Here is a 17,898-nt window from a genome sequence, read left to right as displayed (position 1 = left end):
CTGTGACTACAGAATCAATTAGTGCTTGGATTGCAACTATTGACAATGACCTGCAGTGGTTCAAGAAGGCAGCTCACCGGTTCAATACAAAGCTGAATAGATTTCCAGTTACTAATGACATAGAAACATAGAAAATTGATGCAGGAGGAGGCCATTCAGCCCTTCGAGCCTATATCTCCACTCAATATGATCATGGCTGATCATTCAATCTCAGTATCCCATTCCCACCCTCTCTCCATACTCCTTGATCCCTTTAGCTGCAAGGGCCACATCTAACTCCCTCTTGAATAAATCTAATGAACTGGCCCCAACAGCTTCCAGTGGGAAAGAATTCCACAGATTTATGACTCTGAGTGAAGAAATTCTTCCTCATCTCAGTCCTGAATGGCTTACCCCTTTGTTCTTAAACTGTGACCCCTCGTTCTGGACTTCCCCAACATCTGGAACATTCTTGTCGCATCTAGTCTGTCTAGTCCCATCAGGAATTTACATGTTTCTATGAGATTCCCCCCCTCATTCTTCTTGATTCCAGTAAATAAAAGCCCAGTCGATCCAATCTTTCCTCATATGTCAGTCCTGTCATCCCGGGAATCAGTCTGGTGAACCTTTGGAGACTCCCTCAATGGTCTCCTCAGACTAGGAGACCAAAACTGCATACAATACTCATGGCGTGCCCTCACTAAGGCCCCGAAACGTCGATTCTCCTGCTCCTTGGATGCTGCCTGACCTGCTGCGCTTTTCCAGCAACACATTTTTAAGCTCTGATCTCCAGCATCTGCAGTCCTCACTTTCTCCTGTATAACTGCAGCAAGACATCCTTGCTCCGATACTCCAATCCTCTCACTATGAAGGCCAGCATGCCATTAGCTTTCCTCACCGCCTGCTGCACCTTCAGCGACTATTCCACCATGACACCCAGGTCTCATTGTATCTCACCTTTTCCTAAACTGCCACCATTTAGATAATAATCTGCCTTCCTGCTTTTGTGACCAAAGTGGATAACCTCACATTTATCCACATTATACTGCATTTGCCAAGTACTTGCCTACTCAGCCAGTCTGTCCAAGTCACCCTGTAGCCTCTTAGTATCGTCCTCACAGCACACACTTCTACCCAGCTTAGAGTCACCTGGAAATTTGGAAATATTTCATTCAATTCCTTCATCGAAATTGTTAGTACATATTATGAACAGCTGGGGTCCCGGCGCTGAACTGTGCAGTACCCCACTCATCATTGCCTGCCATTCTGTAAAGGACCCATTTATTCCAACTCTCTGCTTCCTGTCTGCCAACCAATTCTCTATTCATGTCAATACGTTACCTCTGATACCTCAAGCTTTAGGTTTCCTTACTAATCTCTTGTGTGGAACCTTGTCAAAAGTCTTTTGAAAGTCCAGATACACAACCACCTACTGATCCACCTTGTCCACTCCACTGGTGACATCCTCAAAACATTCCAGAAGATTTATTAAGCATGATTTCCATTTTGTGAATCCATGCTGACTAGGGCTGATTCTGTCACCGCTTTCCAAATGCTCAGTTTTTAAATCCTGAATGAATGACTCCAGCCTCCTTGCCATCACTGATGTGAGGCTAATTGGCTTAAAGTTCCCCATTTCTCTCTCCCTCCTTTTCTAAACATCAAAGGATATGGAGTTAAGGTGGGGATATAGCATTGATGTGAATTATCAACCATGACGTAGAATGGCTGAGCATCCTTGAGGGGCTCAATGGCCTATTCTTGCTTTCATTTTCCCATAAATCTCATTTGGCTACATTTAAGGGTGAATTGGCTGAGGCTCTGCTCACTTTGAGCATTGATTTAACAAACAGAGTCACGTTGCATAAGAAATACAATTTGGTGCTCTCTGCAATTTGATCAGTTGTGGCTAATCTACCTCAATTCTGGTTTCCCGTCAGTTATCTGCTTATTTCTTGATTCCTTTCATGTCCAAAACAAAGAGTTATTAAGCACTGAGGAAACTCATAACATTACTCAATTCTTCTTAATTGGACTGTTCCAGGGACTGCCAGCTTGACCTAACTGGCACTCACCTGCAAAGTTGTTTAAAATGCCCATCAGTCTGTGTATCAAGGCTGCTCATGTTACTCAGTTCTCTGGCACCAACTGCACTTTAAAGGCAGCACATCTTGTGAAATTTCCCTCCTCTATGGAACACGATGGACAAAATATGACACAGATACAGCTTGTTGAATTGTTTGCCCCTGAGGTTTTGGATTTGGGGCAATTAGGGATGAGCAATAAATGCCAGTGATGCCCACATCCCAATAAAGAAAACAAATCTAACAAATCATTTGAAAGAAATCCAACTCGTTAAACTAACTGCGTTCTCAAAATACAATGGTGAGATTTGAAATAATAACCTTAACATTCTTCTCAATGGCACATGAGATTACGAGTTCAGCGACATAAACAGAACACAACTAAATTCCCTATTCAGCAACACAGCTAGATTAGCTACTTTATCCCCTACCCAGCAATATAGCAACAAAGCTATTGTGTCCCCTGTATTGTAACAAGGAAATCATTGGAGCATAATGGATGTTTGGTTGTGGCAGTGTTGAGTTTGAAAGTGATGACCAGTCTTTTATTTTTAGACTGATATGCACAATCCACCTTTATTTTTTATTCTTTCGTGGGATATTGGCTTCGCTGACTAGGTCAGCATTTACTGCCCATCCCAAATCACCCAGAGGAAAGAATCAACTACTTTGCTGTGGGTCTGGAGTCACATGTAGACCAGATGACATAAGGATGGCAATTCCCTTCCCTAAAGGACATAAGCAAACCAAATGAGTTTTATCAACAATGGATTCATGGTCAATGAGAGTTTTGGCTCCAGATTTGATAATGCTGGTTCCAGTGAGTAATCAGGACCCCATATTCAAAAAAGTGAAGAGTTCTGTTGGTCAACATTCACCCCTCAATGAACAAGCATTAAACATGGTTGCTACCTTTGTTCACACAATCATAGTTACTGAACTTAAAAATCACACAACACCAGGTTATAGTCCAACCTGTTTATTTGGAGGCACTAGCTTTCAGAGCGCTGCCCCTTCATCAGGTGGCTGTGGGGCAGAATCATATGACACATCATTTATAGCAATAGGATTGCGGTGTCATGGAATGTAATATTCAAGAAATTTAGCTCAAGTCTTTCAGCTTTTAGAATGATCATGTTAATTTCAGTTCCTTCATATGTAAATCCCACAACTTTTTAAAAGTTACATTTTTAAAAGATAGCTTTTAACAATAGCTGCCATCTCAGCTCAGATAACGCATTGAAGGTGTAAAGTTAAAGCCTATCTGTGTCGTAATCTTAGGTCAGACTGACTCTATTTCTAAAGTGGGATTTACAGAATCTTACATGGATTTATGCAGTTTATGAACAAAATAAAATGTAATTCGCTGGGCACCCGGGTATTTTCCTATCTTCCTGGTGGTGGAAATTGAATAAAGATTTGTGCACTTTGTGTCTTTCACTGTGTCTCACATCTGCACGCACACACACCATGGGTGCTGGGGATAAAATAAGCACTACCGCACTTAGGTGGTAGTGTGGGGGTTAAATTATAAAAAAGAAAAAATATAAAGAGATGCTGGGGAAAAAAAATATATATATATATAATAAGCACTACCGCACTTAGGTGGTAGTGTGGGGGGAAAAAAAACAAGAAAAAAAAAAAAATGTAATTCTGCAAGTACAAATTCACCCCATAAACTTATATGTGTACGTGTGCAGGGGAGACTGAGGGAGTGTGTACATATAGGTTTGTGTGTGGAGGTATGAGTGTCTCTGAAAGCGTGTGTGTATATGAGTGTAATGGGGTATAAGTCTGTGAGTGGGTGTGTGTATGGGTGTGCGCGTAGGGGGTGTATGTGTGAGCGTATGAGAGACAGCATGTGCATGAGAAGGGGCTTATGTGGGAGTGTGGGTCTGTAGATGTGTGCGTGCGTGCATGTGTGAGAGAGAGAGTGTGTATAGTGCAGTGGGGTCACCTGTAGTGTGACATGAACCCATGGTTCCGGTTGAGGCCATCCACATGGGTACCACACTTGGCTATCAGCCTCTGCTCGGCCACTCTGTGTTGTTGCTTGTCCTGAAGTCTGCCTTGGAGGATGGTCACCCGAAGGTCCGAGGTCGAGTGTCCTGAACCACTGAAGTGTTCTCTGACTGTGAGGGAGCACTCCTGTCTGTTGATTGTTGTGTGGTGTCCAGTCACCTGTTGTCATAGTGTCTGCTCGGTCTCACTAATATACCATGCCTCAGAGCGTCCTTGCCTGCAGCATATAAGATAGACAACGTTGGCTGAGTCACATGAGTACCTGCTGCATACATGGTGGGTGGTGTCCCCATATGTAATGGTGGTAATGGGATATGGTTACTCAACTTTGAAATGACTCATTGCAAATACAGTTCTTTGCAAACGTTACTTTCATATTTACTGTCTGGGGAGATAGCGGTAATGGTGTAATGCTACTGGAAGGTTACTTAAGGGGGCCAAGTTAATGCTATGGAGGTCACAGGTTCAAATAAGGCTGTAGCAGTGTGTTGAATTTAACTTCAATTATTAAGTCAGGAACTGAAAACTCATCTTGGCGATGGTGACCATAAAATGCTGTTGATTGTCTCAAAAACCCATCTGGTGCACTAACTTTAGGGAAAAGAAATCTGCCATCTTTATCCCTGGCCAGATGTGAACCCAGATCCATGGCAATGATGTTCACTATCAGCTGCCCTCAGTAATTGCCTCATGAGTCACTCAGTTCAAGGGCAATTAGGAATGGGCAATTAATACTGGCCTTGCAGTATCCCGTGAAATAATTGAAAAAAAACACACCTAGGAGAATGTAAAGTAGAAAACTGGACAGCACTGTTACGGACGTTATATCATTCTTCATCACTTAAATGGGGAAATCAGTGAGTGCTGTATAAATCTAATCTCCTTTCTCCTTCTGTTTCGCTCTGGCCCCATCTCCAAAATAGAGTTTTAGAGTGATACAGCATGGAAACAGACCATTCGGCCCAACTTGTCCGTGCTGAACAGGTCTCTTAAATTGAATGAGTCTCATTTGCCTGCTTTGGCCCATATCCCTCTAAACCTTTCTTATTCATGTACCTGTCCAAATTTTGTTTAAATGCTGTATTTATACCCACCTCTACCACTTCCACTGGTAGCTCATTCTACGTATGCAACACCATCTTTGTGAGAAAGTTACCCATTGGTTCCCTTTTAAATCTTGCCCCTCTCGCCTTAAAACTGTGCCCTCTTGTTTTGGACTCTCCCACCCTGGGCAAAAGACCCTGACTATTCATCTTATCTATGCACCTCTTGATTTTACAAATCCCTATAAGTTCAATCCTCACCCTCATGTGCTCCAAAGAAAATAGTCCTAGCTTATCAAACCTGTCCTGATAACTCAAACCCTCCTGTCTTGAAAACATCCTTGAAGATCATTTTTGCACCCTTTCCAGTTTAGTAATATCTCTCCTATAGGAGGGTGATGAGAATTTATGCAGTACTTCAAATGTGGCCTTACCAATGTCCTGTACATGACATCTCAACTCCTATACTGAATGCTCTGACCGATGAAGATAAATGTACCCAATGCCTTCTTCATCACCCTGTCCACTTGTTGTTCAAGGAGCTATGCATCTACAACCTAGGTTTCTCTGTCCAACCGCACTCCTAAGGCCTACTGTTAACTGTGTAGGTCCTGCCTGTAACTATCCCTTTCTGAGTAAAGATACACCGTAAGACATCGAAAAGTGGGATTTAGACAAAAAAAAAACTAAAAGAACAGCGGATGCTGGAAACCTGAAACAAAAGCAGAAATTGCTGTAAAATCTTAGTGGATTTCACAGCATTTGAGGGGAGAAAACAGAGTTAATATTTTCGGGTCCAGTGACCTTTCTTCAGAACTCAGTCAACTCTGATTTCTCTCCTCAGATGCTGCCATCTGCTGAGATTTTACAACAATTCGTCTTTTTGTTTCATTTGCATTGTTTTTCCAATCCACATTGATTCTCAGTCAGTCACTGTTAACCTCATAGTGGCTTTGAAATGGGCACCCTTGAGTCAATTTCACAGATTGTGATGTTTTCTGGTTTAACTGAAAGGCACACTTCACATGAAAATGAGTTAAGTTCATCAGAGGAGGTGGACAGTTAGTTGGAATACCTTCTTACTCTGCTTTCTTTCTCATGATTCTTTCAATGAGAGAAAAAAACAGCATCCTGTTTTAAACAGCAGTTGATTTTATAGACATAGAATCCCTTCAGTGTGGAAACAGGCCATTTGGCCTAACAAGTCCACACAGACCCTCTGAAGAGTATCCCACCCAGACCCATTCCCCTAATGCACCTAGCCTGCACACTAGGGACAATTTAGCATGGTCAATCCACCCCCCCTGCACATCTTTCAAATGTGGGATGAAACCCACACAAACACAGAGAGTATGTACAAATTCCACACAGGCAGTTGCTGGAGTCTGGAATCAAACCCAGCCACTGGCACTGTGAGGCATCAATGCTAACCACTGAGCCACCGTGCCAGTCTTGCAACTACTTTTAATACTCGCTCCTGGAAAGGTTAAGAAATTCTGATGGGTTGAGAAGTTTGCATTCAAAAGCACAACATAAAACAATGGAGCATAACACAGAGGAATAAAACTCATTGTGTCAGTTCCCTGAAAGAACTCTCAACCATTGGCTTTTCATTTCTTCTCTGACCAACATCTATTTGAAAAGCTATCACTAATTTGTGCGCAGCACAGTGGCTCGGGGATTAGCACTGCTCCTTTACAGCGCCAGGGGCCCTGGGTTTGATTCAACCCTTGGGTGACTGTGTGGAGTTTGCACATTCTCCCCATTACATTGCTCTTGCAATTTCAAGCACCTCTTCGTTTCTCTTATGGTGTTTGTCTTTGGAGCTTCCTTAATATGGAACTTAAGGCGCAGGAAATTGGATTGAAAACAGATGAGCGAAATATGATACAATCTGGTGAATAGGAACTCCAGGGAAGCCTTTAATATATTGCTGACTTGCAGTCAGGCAACACTTCAAATTTAAAATTCGCATCCTTGTGTTCAAACCATTTCCTGACCCTGTCCCCCACTATCTCTAGAGCTCCTGCTAGTCTTGCAACTTTCCAAGAAATCAGCCTTTCTCCAATTCTGACCTCTCATGCACCCCAACATCCTTTGCCCCACTGTTCCGTCAGCTCCCAACATGTGGGTTTCCTCTTACAGTTCAAAGATGTGCAGATTAGGTGGATTGACCATGGTAAATGCAGTATTACAGGGATGGTAGGTGCATCTTACCATTTACAACTTCGCTGATGACATCACCATAGTTGTTCGAATCTCAGATGACGATGAAACAGACTACAGATGGGAGGTGGAAGACCTGGAAAAATAATGCACTGAGAACAACCTTGCTCTCAATGCCGGCAAAACCAAGGAATTCATTATTGACTTTTGGCAGGATGTTACTCATGCCCCCTTACACATTAACAGCACAGAGGTGGAACGAGTGGAGAGTGTCAAACTCCTGGGAGTAGTCATCCACAACAAGTTTTCTTGGACTCTTCATGTGGATGCACTGGTTACAAAGACCCAACAATGTCTCTTCTTCCTCAGGCAGCTGAGGAAATTTGGCATGACGGTGAATACCCTTGCCAAATTTTATAGGTGCACCATCGAGAGCATTCTGTCTGGATGTATCACTACCTGGTATGGCAACTGTACCATTCAAGATCGGAGACGGTTACAGAGAGTGGTGAACTCAGCCTGGACAATCATAAAGGTTAATCTCCCTTCAATAGAATCCATCTACCAGGCCCGCTGACAAGGAGAGGCCGCCAGCATTCTCAAAGATCCATCCCACCCTGGCAATGTTTTTCTACAACTTCTATCATCGGGGAGAAGGTACAGAACACTGAACACATGCACCAGCCGGTTTCGCAACAGTTTCTACCCTACTGTTGCTAGAATACTGAATGGACTCACAAACTCTTAACATTCGCCTGTACCTGTGTTTTTGTTTTTGCCGCTGTTTACCTATTATTTACTTATCTATGCGACTTAACTCTGTGATCTGCCTGTGTTGCTCACAAGACAAAGCTTTTCACTGTACCTCGGTACACGTGACAATCAAATCGATTCAATTCAATTCAATTCAATTCATCTGAGTGGGATGCTATTCAGAGAGTTGGTGTGAACCCGATGGGCTGAATGGTCTGCTCCCACTTTGTAGAGATTCCATTACGGTAGGAAGGGAAAATACTCACAAGGACCCCAAGCAAGAGCAGGTAAATTGGATAACAGTCCAAATGTGTGATTGGCTCCTCGTGACTCATAATTTGTCTGAACAACATCAAGGGCCGAAGGGCCTGTTCTGTGCTGTATTGTTCTATGTTCTAAGTGAAATTACTGGAAGGGAGCTTGTGCACTAAAATCTCTTAAGATCACTGTTATTGTGGCACTTTCTGTGCAAATACCACAAATAATTCAACCAATCCAGCCCATAAAGAGGGCATAGGTTTTAGGCAAGAAGGGAAAGGTTTAGGGAGGACCTGAGGGGCAACTTCTTCACGCAGAGAGTGGTACATGTATGGAATGGGCTGCCAGAGAAAGTGATTGAGGCAAGTACAATAGTAACATTAAAAAAAACATTTGGTTGGGAAGGGTTTGCAGGGATATGGACCAAATGTAGACAATTGGAGCTAGCTAGGAGAAAGTGAGGACTGCAGACGCTGGAGATCAGAGCTGAAAAATGTGTTGCTGGAAAAGGGCAGCAGGTCAGGCAGCATCAAAGGAGCAGGAGAATTGACGTTTCGGGCATAAGCCCTTCATCAGGAAGAAGGTCTTCTGCCCGAAATGTCGATTCTCCTGCTCCTTTGATGCTGCCTGACCTGCTGCGTTTTTCCAGCAACACATTTTTCAGCTCAATTGGAACTAGCTGAGTAGGCACTATGGTCAGCATGGACCAGTTTGGGCTGAAGGGCCTGTTCCCATGCTGTATTATTACTCTATGACTCTATAACTGTATTAGACTTAATTCCCCATAGCAGGTCTGGTGAAATGGCTTAATTGCTGTTATGATTAGTTGGAGGAAATGAATCCAAACACTGCCTGGAAATGGCTGCTCCATGTTGAATACCAATGGCTCCAATTCTCGCCACAGCACTGTGATGAGTGTAAAACTCAACTGGAGTCTTTTCTACCCCGCCACGTGCCACTTGATGTGTCAGATAGTGACTGATCCAATTATGATTCAGGCATGTGCTGCGCTGCATCAGTGCAGATCAAAGCCTCAATTAAATTTATTAACAACCTTTTAGAAGTGGTGTCATTTCACATTTCTATCTCCTCAAGGCATCTTTGCTGTGCCAGACTCATCTATGTGAGAGGGACTGAACCTAACAAATGCTCAATTTATTTTCTGCTGTTTAATGTTCAGTCTGGAGATGAATGGCAATCAAAGTTATTTAATGACTTCTGAGTTTAAAGCAAAAACCTACTGAACGCTTAGGTGGCTCAGTGGTTAGCACAGCTGCCTCACAGCAGAGGGGACTTAGGTTCCCTTGGGCGACTGTCTGTGTGGAGTTTGCATGTTCGCCCAGTGTCTGTGTGGGTTTTCTTTGGGTGCTCTGGTTTCCTCTCATAGTCCAATGTGTGCAAGTTAGGTGGATTGGCCTTGCTAAATTGCCCCATAGTGTCTAGGGATGTACAGGCTATGGATGAGCCATAAGAAAATGTAGGTTACAGGGGTGGGGTGGGTCTGGCTGGGATGCTTTTCAGAGGGTTAGTGTGGACCCGTTGGACCAAATGACCTGATTCCACACTTTAGGGATTCTGTGATACTTACAAATTATATCTTCAAAATAAATAGATATGGGTTAACATTTGTGCCACGATCTAATCTCGACCTGGCAATCTGTTGGAAATTCTGGGAATAAAGGAGAAAGAAACTGACCATTTTTGGCACTTAATTTCCAATCGTCAGCGAGGTTAAAAAAAGCTACAGATATTAATTTCTTATTGTGAAATGTGAGCTCACTTTCCAGTTTGTGCTTTACCTAATCTATGATTCCATTAAGGAAATTCAGTTTTAAAAAATCATTCAGCCTCATGTTGATTTTTAGTAGTTAAGATATGCAAATTTCACCCATTATCATTCATGCCAATTGAAATGTGAAGCACCAGAATTCAAAGGTTGACGGTGAAAAGACAAGGCAATGCAAAAAGCTCAGAATATTATTACAGGTTCTCACCAGAAATAAGGAAAGATTCCCCATCAATTTCTAGATTATTGCAAAATCTAGATTCAAATGCGCTGCTGCTGCTTGTAGCTATCTTTGGCATGGGATCTGCTAACATAGTACAGTACATTCATCGACCTTGTGGGATTCTCAAATGCCCACTGCAAATATTCTGTGCCATCGGGGGATAGCAACACAGTGGTAATGTCACTGGGCTGGTCCCTACCTTTTATCTTAGCCTGCTTGGCACACTCTCCTCATTCCTGAAGAAGGGCTTATGCCTGAAACGTCGATTCTCCTGCTCCTTGGATGCTACCTGACCCGCTGCGCTTTTCCAGCAACACATTTTCAGCTCTGATCTCCAGCATCTGCAATCCTCACTTTCTCCTGGTCACTAAAAGTGCCAAGGTTGAGAGTGTGGCACTGGAAACGCATAGCAGGTCAGGCAGCATCCGAGGAGTAGGAGTCTTGATGTTTCGGGCATAAGCCCTTCATCATGAAAGGCTTCTGATCAGGAAAGGTTCCTGATGAAGGGCTTATGCCCAAAACATCGACTCTCCTGCTCCTCGGATGCTGCCTGACCTGCTGTGCTTTTCCAGCGCCACACTCCTGACTCCGATCTCCAGCATCTGCAGTCCTCACTTTCTCCCACTGAAAGTGCCAAGCTGATACTCAAAGGGTGTTAGGTTCAAATTGCAATTTGAATACAGTAATAAGTCTGGGATTAAGACCCACTTAATACCCATCTGGTTCACTAATGGGTGAAGGGAATCTGCCGTCCTTACTTGATCTACTCTACATGTAAGTCCAAACCCACAGCATTGTGGTTGACTCTTAGCTTCCCTCTCCAATGGCCAAAATGCCAATTAAATACAGGGCAATGAGGTTTGGGTGGGTAATGGACTTGTCAGTAACACCCACATCCCCTGGATAAATAAAAAGTAGTCTGTCATTCGGTTATGTCCCAGGTTGCCCTTCAGAAGTAATTCCGATTGATTTTCACCTCTGATCAAATAGCTGAAGTACCGATGTTTTCCTTTCCGGATGTCTCTTTGAAAAGTTCGGTTTTGCCTTTGCAACTTAAAGCACTTCTTCATTTCTCCTGTGGTGTTTATCTTTTGGAATTTCCTTTATATGGAACTTTTAGCGCAGGAAATTGGATTGAAAACAGATGAGAGAAATATGATGCAATTCAGTGAATAGGAACTTTAGGAAAGCCTTTAACATATTGTTGATTTGAATCAGGCAATGTTTCAAATTTAAAATTCTCATCTTTGTGTTCAAACTATTTCCCGACCCTGTCCCTCACTGTCTATACAGGTCCTGCCAGTCTTGCAACTTTCTTAGAACTCAGCCAATTCTGATCTCTCTTGCACCCCAGTATCCTGTTCCTTCAGCTCCCTTCATGATGACATTTCCTCTCTGAAACTTTCCACACTATACGTCTCTCTTCTTTAATTCACACCTTTTGTCTTTGATAAGTTTTCTTCGCTTCCATTTATGCAGTTCAACATCAAATTTTCTTCAGTTACACTTTTTGAAGTGCATTGGGAGTTATCACATTAATGGTGCTCTACATATTTATTTTCATTTATTTATTCGTGTGCTGTGATTATTTCACATACCTTGGGAAGCTGGTGAATGACCATCTTGGACCAATGTAGTTTGCATAGTGACAGTTTGGCATTTTGATTATACCACAATGAAGGTACAGCAATTTATGCCCAAGTCAGTAGATACATGACTTAGGAAACTTTCAGCTGATGCTCTCATGCACCCTACCCCATGTCCTTGTCTAGGTAGTAAAGTTCCTTCTATTTACTAAATTTCACCCATTTCAATATCTCTCTAATATAAATTCCGTTTCCAATGGAAAGACTGAAGAAAAATATTGTCTTAGCCATTCTATCATGCCCTTATTATGGACACACAAAGGTCTATTCTTAGAGATCAAAAGACATCTGGATGGGTAAATGAATAGGAAGGGTTTGGAGGGATATGGGCCAAGTGCTGGCACATGGAACTAGATTGGGTTGGGATAGCTGGTCGGCGTGGACAAGTTGGACGGAAGGGTCTGTTTCCATGCTGTACATCTCTATGACTCTATATTTAATATTTTTATCCACTCTGCTTAAAGATATTCTTGATTCACTTGAAATCAACTTGTTTTTAAATACACTTTCTGTTATTGCTCCCATTCCTTTTAAAAATTCTTTTGTTGATGTCACTAACAAGGCCAGCATTTGTTCTCTATCACTGATTACCCTTGAGTGGTTTGCTAGACCATTCCAGAGGGCAGTTATGAGTCAATCATATTGCTGTAAATCTGCAGTCGCTTATTGGTCAGATAAGGAAGGCTGTGTTCCTTCCTTAAAGGCCGTTAGTGAATCAATTGGTCACTATCACTGTGGAAAATTTCATAGTTATAGATTGTGTTAATGGAATTTAAGTTTCACCAAAAATCCATATCTGCAGAAGATTAGCCTGGCTGACTGGAAAGTCCATTACACCACAATTTTGTCCATTTTGTGTAGCAATTATTCTTACTCAACCATTGGCTAACTAATCTGACTGGTTCTCAGCCAGGCATAGCTTTCTCTGTCTGTTGTTCTCTTATGACTTTGTTTCCTGTAACCCAGAGTGGATCAATTAAGGCTGTGCATTTTCCATACCCCACAACTGAGCCAAAGTCCCTCTGGCAGCTACAGAAAATAGTCATGAGGGTAATGGAATGCTGCCCTTTGTATCGAGAGGGCTGGAGTATAAGGAGCAGAAGTTACTCCGCTATTATACACAACCCTGTTTAGACTTTACCTGAAGTACTGCGAGCAGATATGGGCACCACACAATAGGAAGGGTATATTGGCCTTGGAGGGACTACAATATAAGTTTACAAGAATGATACATGGATTTCAGGGCTTAAGTAATGATGAGAAATTACACCAACTGGGTCTGTTTTCGCTAGAATTTTAAAAGGATGATCTAATCAAAGTATTCAAGGTATTAACAGGGAAAGATAAGGTGGATAAAGTTAAACTATTTCCACTGGTTGGAGATTCTAGAATGAGGGAGCATGGTCTCAAAATTAAAGCTATATCATTCAGGAGAGATATTCAGATGCACTTAGATTAATACAGCACAGAAACAGACCCTTGAACCAAGCCGTCTATGATGATCATGTTCCTAAACTAAACTAGTCACACCTGCCTGCATTTGGCCCATATCCCTCCAAACCTTTAGTATTCATGTACTTGTCCAAATGTCTTTTAACTGTTGTAACTGTACCTGCAACCATCACTTTTGGTTAAAAATCACAAAACACCAGGTTATAGTCCAACAGGTTTATTTGGAAGCACACTAGCTTTCGGAGCATCGCTCCTTCATCAGGTGGTAGTGGAGGGCTCAATCCTAACACACAGAATTTATGGCAAAAATTTACAGTGTGATGTAACTGAAATTATACATTGAAACATTGATTGTCTGTTAAGCCTTTCATCTGTTAGAATACTGGGATAATTTCACTTCTTCCATGTGTAAATCACAAAACCTTTTTTTTAAAAAGTTGCATTCTCGGGTTAGCTGTTAACAATGGTGATACTAGACAATATGTTGAAGGTGTTGGCCCCCTGTGTTCTTTGTCTATGCCATGATGCTTAGATTGATGCTAACCTAAAAAGTGAGATAACTGCGTTTTACATAAATTCATGCAGTTTTTGAGCTCAGAGTTCTACATGAATGAATGCAGTTTTTGAGCAGAGTACAATGTAACCCTGCAAGTACAAATTCACCCCACAAAATATATATGTGCATGTGGGTCTTTGTCTGTCTGTGGGTGCATGTCTGTCTGGGTTGGGGGTTGTGAGTGCGAGAAAGTGTATGTGTGTGTGTGGTGAGTGCAGAGTGTCTTAAGTCTGTGAGGGGTGCATGTGTGTGTGTGTGGGAGTGTGTGTGTCTGTAAGGGTGTGTGTGGGTGTCTGTGTGCGCATCTGTGTGTCCGTGTGTATGTGTGTATAGGAATGCCTGTGTGTGTGAGAGTGTGTGTGTGTTTAGTGCAATGGTGGTCACCTGTAATGTGACATGAAACCAAGGTCCCGGCTGAGGCCCTCCCTATGGGTACTGAACTTAGCTATCAGCCTCTGCTCGGCCACTTTTTTCTACTGCCTGTCCCGAAGTCCACATTGGAGGATGGTCACCCGAAGGTCCGAGGTCGAATGTCCTGGACCACTGAAGTGTTCCCCAACTGGGAGGGAACATTCATGTCTGTTGATTGTTATGTGGTGCCCATTCATCCGTTGTCGTAGCCTTTGCTCGGTTTCTCCAATGTACCATGCCTCCGGGCATCCTTGCCTGCAACGTATAAGATAGACAACGTTGGCTGAGTCACATGAGTACCTACCATGTACAAGGTGGGAGGTGTCCTCAAGCATAATGGTGGTATCTATGTCCACAATCTGACACGTCTTGCAGCGCCTACCATGACAGGGTTGTATGGAGTTGTCCTGAGAGCCGGACAGCTTTCTACGAACAATGCGCTGTTTGAGGTTTGGCAGTTGTTTAAAGGCAAGTAGTGGAGGTGTGGGGAAGGTCTTGGTAGCAAGCTGCCTGGCTCTCAGGAAAACTCCATACAACCCTGTCATGGTAGGCGCTGCAAGAGTGTCGGAGTGTGGACATAGATACCACCATTACGCGTGGGGACACCTCCCACCTTGTACATGGCAGGTACTCATGTGACTCAGCCAACATTGTCTATCTTATATGTTGCAGGCAAGGATGCCCGGAGGCATGGTACATTGGGGAAACCGAGCAAAGGCTACGACAACGGATGAATGGGCACCACATAACAATCAACAGACAGGAATGTTCCCTCCCAGTTGGGGAACACTTCAGTGGTCCAGGACATTCGACCTCGGATCTTCGGGTGACCATCCTCCAATGTGGACTTCGGGACTGGCAGCAGCGAAAAGTGGCCGAGCAGAGGCTGATAGCTAAGTTCAGTACCCATAGGGAGGGCCTCATCCGGGACCTTGGGTTCATGTCACACTACAGGTGACCACCATTGCACTAAACACACACACACTCTCACACACACACAGGCACTCCTATATACACATACACACGGACACACAGACGCGCACACAGACACCCACACACACCCTTACAGACACACACACTCCCACACTCACACATGCACCCCTTCAGACTTAAGACACTCTGCACTCACTACACACACACACATACACTTTCTCACACTCACAACCCCCAACCCAGACAGACACACACCCACAGACAAAGACCCACATGCACACATATATTTTGTGGGGTGAATTTGTACTTGCAGGGTTACATTGTGCTCTGCTCAAAAACTGCATTCATTCATGTAGACCTCTGAGCTCAAAAGCTGCATGAATTCATGTAAAACTCCGTTATCTCACTTTTTAGATTAGTATTAATCTAAGCATCATGGCATAGACAGAGAACAAAGGGGGCCAACACCATCAACATATTGTCTAGCTATCACCATTGTTAACAGCTAACCTGAGAATGCAACTTTTTAAAAAAAGGTTTTGTGAGAGGCTTAACAGGCAATCAATTTTTCAATGTATAATTTCAGTTACATCACACTGTAATTTTTTGCGAAAAATTCGGTGTGTTAGGATTGAGCCCTCCACTACCACCTGATGAAGGAGTGACGCTCCGAAAGCTAGTGTGCTTCCAATTAAACCTGTTGGACTATAACCTGGTGTTGTGTGATTTTAACTTTGTACACCCCAGTCCAACACCGGCATCTCTAAATCATCATTTTTGGTAGCAGTTCATTTCACACACGAACTACTCTCTGTATAAAGAGATTGCCCTCTTGTACTTTTTGGATATTTCTCCCTCACCTTAAAATACACCCCTAGTTTTGAACTCCCCTATTCCAGGGAACAGACCATTGTCATTCACCATACTTATACCACTCATGATTTTATAAACCTCAATAGGATGATAGATGTTTAAAACTCTCTTCCACAAACACAGTTGATGCTAAATCTGTTGTTAATTTTAAATCTGGGATAGGTAAATGTTTGTTCAGCAAAGGCATTAAGGAGTATGGGCCAAAAGCAGGTTAGGCCACAGGTTTCGTTGAATAGCAGAACAGGTTAGAGGGGCTGAATGGCCTACTCTGTTACTATGTACCCTTTTCACAACCAATAAGAGAAGGTCATGGAAGCGATGGAAAGGGTGCAGAGGAGATTTACCAGGATGTTGCCTTGTATGGAAGGAAGGTCACATGAGGAAAGGCAGAGGGTCTTGAGGCTGTTTTTGTTAGAGAGAAGGTTGAGAGGTGACTTAATAGAGACATACAAGATAATCAGAAGGTTAGATAGAGTGGACATTGAGAGCCTTTTTTCTTGGATGGTGATGGCTAACATGAGGGGACATCGCTTTAAATTGACAGGTGATAGATATAGGACAGATGTCAGAGGTAGGTTCTTTACTCAGAGAGTAGTAAGGACATGGAACGCTCTGCCTGTCACCAACATTAAGGGGATTTAAATAGTCATTGGATAAATACATGGATGATAATGGAATAGTATGGTTAGATGGGCTTCAGATTAGCTTTACAGGTCGGGCTGAAGGCTGTGTACTGCACTGTAATGTTCTATGTTCTAAGGTACTACATTACAGAAGAGGGAGTGCTGAAGGTCTTAAAATGCATAAAGGTAGATAAATCCCCAGGAGTTGATCAAGTGTAATTGGCATATAGTGGACAGTGAAGAAGATTATCTAAGAGTAAAACAGGGTCTTGATCACCTGGGCCAGTGGGCCGAGGAATGGTGGATGGAATTTAATTTTGATAAATGCAAAGTGTTGCATTTGTAAAAGATGAACCAGGGCAGGGCTTACACACTTAATGGCAGGACCCTGGGGAGTTTTGTTGAACAGTGAGACCTAGGATGCGGTACTCTGAAAGTGGTATCACAGGTAGACAGGGCAGTGAAGAAAGCATTTGGCAGGCTGTCCTTCATCAGTCAGAACATTGAATATAGGAGTTGGTTTGTCAAATTATGGCTGGATAGGACATTGGTGAGGCCACATTTGAAGTATTACATAATATTCTGGTCCCCCTGCTATAGGAAGGATGCTATTAAAGTGGAAAAGCTGCAAAGAAGATTTACAAGGATGTTACTGAGACAAGAAGGTTTGAGTTATAAGGAGAGGCCTGAGAGGCTTGGGCTTATTTCCGTGGAGTCTAGGAGGTTGTGGGGTGATCTTATAGAGGTTTATAACATCATGAGGAACTTGGATAAGGTGAATAGACAATGTCTTTTTTCAAGTCCAAAACTGGAGGACATGGGTTTCAGGCCAAAAGAGAAAGGTTTAAAAAGGGTCTGATGGATAACTTTTTCATCCAAAGGGTGATGGGTATATGGAATGTGCTGTCCATGCGTCCATCTGTCTGTCTGTCTGTGTATCTATCTATCTATCTATCTATCTGTCTGTCTGTCTGTCTGTCTGTCTATCTATCTATCTATCTATCTATCTATCTATCTATCTATCTATCTATCTATCTATCTATCTATCTATCTATCTGTCTGTCTTTCTATCCAAATTGCCCCTTAGAGA

The sequence above is a fragment of the Chiloscyllium plagiosum genome, unplaced genomic scaffold (assembly GCF_037043375.1).
Source record: "Chiloscyllium plagiosum isolate Xiang-an unplaced genomic scaffold, Cpla_swu_hap1 HiC_scaffold_9, whole genome shotgun sequence".
NCBI lineage: Eukaryota > Metazoa > Chordata > Chondrichthyes > Orectolobiformes > Hemiscylliidae > Chiloscyllium > Chiloscyllium plagiosum.
Note: the sequence above shows the minus strand (reverse complement) of the source record.